This window comes from Triticum dicoccoides, chromosome 1B (genome assembly GCF_002162155.2).
Source record: "Triticum dicoccoides isolate Atlit2015 ecotype Zavitan chromosome 1B, WEW_v2.0, whole genome shotgun sequence".
In the NCBI taxonomy this organism is placed as follows: Eukaryota; Viridiplantae; Streptophyta; class Magnoliopsida; order Poales; family Poaceae; genus Triticum; species Triticum dicoccoides.
Window position 1 is genome coordinate 407431994 of NC_041381.1, and position 4782 is coordinate 407436775.

A 4782-nucleotide genomic window follows, 5' to 3' on the forward strand; every position below is an offset into this window, starting at 1 on the left:
GGCGGCGGGAGGAGGCGGCAGGAGGAGCCGGGGAGGCGGGGATGAAATTTCCCTCCCGTGCGAGAGGAAAGAGGAGTGCGGGTTGGGGGGGGGGGTTCCTCCCAACCCTCATTTCTACAGGTTGGGAAACAATTTGAGGGTTGGACCTCTAATTTTTTTTACGGGTTTGAGGGTTTAGAGGTTCTAGTCTACGACATTTTTTCGGCGAAAACTGTAAAAAAGCAGTTATTTTTAGGGGTTTGAGGGCTCTACTAGACTTGCTCTTAGAGGGCGATGCTAGGCGCCGGTGTGCCGGCCGAACGTTTAGGCCGGTCGCACCCTAGCCGCCAGATCGGCCCGTCCCGAGCCGTTGGATCCTTATCCAACCAGGTCATCGTCTTCCTCTCACGAGCGCGTAACGAGCGTCGTCTTCCTCTCGTGAACCCCGTCTCGCCGGCCGCACGCGTTCCCCCTCGTCGCCGCCCTTCCCTTGCCTGCCCTCCTCTTCCCTGGTCGCCGTCCTTGCCAGCCGTCTTTCCCGGCTGCCCTGGTCGCCGGTCCCAGTCCTCGGCGGACATCCTTGTCACCGGCTTCACCCCATGCAACAGCCCACCCCTGCGGTTGTAGCTTCCCTGGCCACCATTGCAGCTCCAGTGGCAACGATCGGAGCTCACCGGCGTGCTCGCCGCGCGCTCATATCCAGCTTGCAACAAAAAAATCGAGCGCCAGGGGAGATGCCCAGTGCTGCAACCGACGACGGAAAAGCTACAATCGCTGACGAAAAAAGCTTCAACCGGCTATGGAAAAAGTTTCAACTCGTACGACGGTAAACTATGAACGACCAAAGAAAAGCTACAACCGACGATGAAAAAAGCTTCATCCAACGACGAAAAAAGCCTCAACCGGCTATGAAAAAAGTTTTAACTCGTACGACGGAAAACTATGAATGACCAAACAAAAGCTACAACCGGCGATGAAAAAAGCTTCATCCGACGATGAAAAAAGCTTCAACCGGCTATGAAAAAAGTTTCAACTCGTACGACGGAAAACTATGAACGACCAAAGAAAAGCTAGAACCGGCGATGAAAAAAGCTTCATCCGACAACGAAAAAAGCTTCAACCGTGGAGCCGTAAGCCATGGACGACAAACGAAAAGCTACAACCAATGGTTACAAAAGCTACAACCGGCATTGAAAAAAACTTCAAACCAATTGTCTTAGCTGTGAATCCCGCGATGACGATGATGTCATTTTGCTGCAACCATAGTTGGTTTTGCTACAAACAATGTTGGAATTTGCTACAACCATTTTCACAGCTACTTGCTGCTGCTCCACCGAGCTCCCACGCCTGCCCATGGCCATCATCCCCGCGGTGCCGTTCCGGGAGGAAAAAGGTTCAACAGTTGCAGCTCCGCGCGTGGTGGGTTGCAGCTCAGACGTGGTCGGGTTCGACGAGTGCAGGCAGAGCTCCGGTGGTGCGGATCCGAGCAAATCTGGCCAAGGGCAGCCGGATCGGCTGATTCCCATGGCGGTGGCGCCTTGGGAGGCCTCCGGCTGGCGAAGGTTGACCATGGCAGCAGGGAGAGAGAGAGACAAGCGACGGGAAGAAGAGAAACAGGAGGGAGAAGACGCACCTGGGTGGGACCCCCATCCTACGTGTTGCTAGGTGAGTCGCTCGGTACGTTCGCGCGTGGATGCGACCGGCCGAAGCTTCGGCCGGTGCCCCGTCGTGAAACATTTCCCTTGTTTAGAGCAACTCCAATAGCTACTTTACTTCTCAAAAATGTCCAATAGGTACTGTAAAATACTTTCAGTAAAAATCATCTCACTGAATGACCGTATAATTTAGGGGAAGTTGTCTAACGCCTATTTTTCTCGGTCCCGCAAGTCAGTGAGATGGCGTTGCGAGGCATGGCGATGGTGGCCGAATCAGTAAGGCGGGGTACAAGAGGTGCGGCGGCAGCACGACATGGCGGCATGGCGGCGCAACCTGGCGGGCGGCCTGTTGGAAATATGCCCTAGAGGCAATAATAAAGTGGTGATTATTATATTTCCTTGTTCATGATAATCATTTATTATCCATGCTATAATTGTATTGACCGGAAACTCAAATGCATGTGTGGATAATAGACAACAACATGTTCCTAGTAAGCCTCTACCGGACTAGCTCATTGATCAAAGATGACTATGGTTTCCTAGTCATAGACATGAGTTGTCATTTGATAACGGGATCACATCATTAGTAGAATGATGTGATGGACAAGACCCAAACTATGAATGTAGCATATGATCGTATCAAGTTTATTGCTATCGTTTTATGCATGTCAAGTATATGTTCCTATGACCATGAGATCATGCAACTCACTGACACCAAAGGAATACCTTGTGTGTACCAAACGTCGCAACTTAACTGGGTGACTATAAAGGTGCTCTACAGGTATCTCCGAGGGTGTCTGTTGAGTTGGCATGGATCAAGACTGGGATTTGTCATTCTGTATGACGGAGAGGTATCTCTGGACCCTCTCGGTAATACAACATCACAATGAGCTTGCAAACAATGTGACTAACGGGTTAGTCACGGGATCTTGTATTACAGAACGAGTAAAGAGACTTGCCGGTAACGAGATTGAACTAGGTATGGTGATACCGACGACCGAATCTCGGGCAAGTAACATACCGATAGACAAAGGGAACTACATACGGGATTAGTTGAATCCTTGACATCGACGATCGACCGGTAAAGATCTTCGTAGAATATGTAGGAACCAATATGGTCATCTAGGTCTCGCTATTGGTTATTGACCGTACATGTGTCTCGGTCATGTCTGCATAGTTCTCGAACCCGTAGGGTCTACACACTTAACGTTTGGTGATGATATAAGTATAGTTGAGTTGTTTTGGTGGTAATATAAGGTTGTTTGGAGTTCCGGATGAGATCCCGTACATGACGAGGAACTCCGGAATGGTCCGGAGGTGAAGATTGATATATAGGACGAAGGGTATCGGAGTCCAAAAGTGTTCCAGGGGCACCGGTTTATGGCCAGGATGACCGAAAGGGGTTTCAGGGGCCCCGACAAGTGTTGAGGGGCCTCATGGGCCAAGGGGAGGGGGCATGCCAGCCCACTAAGGGATTGTGTGCACCCCCTCACCCCATCCCACGTAACCAGAGGAGGTGGGGGCGCCCCCTAGGGCTGCCGCCCCCTTTGCCTTGGGGGCCAAGCCTCCTAGGGGAGGCGGCCAAACCCATCTAGGGTTTCCCCGTTGTGGCCGTCGGCCCCTGATAACCCACAAGTATAGGGGATCGTTTGTAGCCTTCTTCGATAAATAAGAGTGTTGAACCCAACGAGGAGCTAAAGGTAGAACAAATATTCCCTCAAGTTCTATCGACCACCGATACAACTCTACGCACACTTGATGTTTGCTTTACCTAAAACAAGTATGAAACTATTTTGCAAGAATAAAACTACGAGTACTTTGCGAGAATAAAACTACGGATAAATTGCAAGGTAATAAAAGTGGATATCTTTTGTTAACAAGGAAGTCATTTGTCCCTAGGCAACCGATAACTAGACCGGTAATCATTCTTGCAATTTTATATGAGGGAGTGATACGTCTCCAACGTATCTATAATTTTTGATTGTTCCATGCTGTTTTATTATCAATCTTGGATTTTTATAATCATTCTATAGTCATTTTATATCATTTTTTGGTACTAAGCTATTGACATAGTGCCAAGTGCCAGTTGCTATTTTTTCCATGTTTTTCCATCGCAGGAAATCAATATCAGACAAAGTCCAAATGCCACGAAACTCCATGATGATTTTTATGGGCCAAAAGGAAGAAGTTGGTCCCTAGTTGCACCTGGGGGAGTCCCGAGGAGGAGACAACCCACCAGGGCGCGCCAGGAGGCCCAAGCGCGCCCTAGTGGGTTGTGCCCACCTCTGGTGCCCCCCGGACCGCCTCTTTGCTCTATAAATACCCCAAAAATCCCAGAACCCTAGGGGAGTCGAAGAAATATTCATCCAGCCGCCGCAGAGTCCAGAACCACCAGATCCAATCTAGACACCATCTCGGATGGGGTTCACCACCTCCATTGGTACCTCTCCGATGATTCGTGAGTAGTTCTTTGTAGACCTTCGGGTCCGTAGTTAGTAGCTAGATGGCTTTCTCTCTCTCACTGAATTCTCAATACAATGGTCTCTTGGAGATCCATATGATGTAACTCTTTTTGCGGTGTGTTTGTTGGGATTTGATGAACTTTGAGTTTATGATCAGTTATATCTTTTTATATCCATGAAAGTTAGTTGAGTTTCTTTGATCTCTTATATGCATGATCTCTTATAGCCTCGCATTTCTTCTCTGATATTTGGGTTTTGTTTGGCCAACTTGATCTATTTATCTTGCAATGGGAAGAGGTGCCCGGTAGTGGGTTCGATCTTACGGTGCTTGATCCCAGTGACAGAAAGGGAATCGACAAATATGTATCATTGCTACTAAGGATAAGAAGAGGGGATCTATATCTACACAATAGATAAACGGATCTTGTCTACATCATGTCATCGTTCTTATTGCATTACTCCGTTTTTCCATGAACTTAATACACTAGATGCATGTTGGATAGCGGTCGATGTGTGGAGTAATAGTAGTAGATGCAGGCAGGAGTCGGTCTACTAATTTTGGACGTGATGCCTATGTAATGATCATTGCCAGGATATCGTCATAATTATTTGAAGTTATATCAATTGCCCAACAGTAATTTGTTTACCCACCATTTCTATCTTTCTTGAGAGAAGCCACTAGTGAA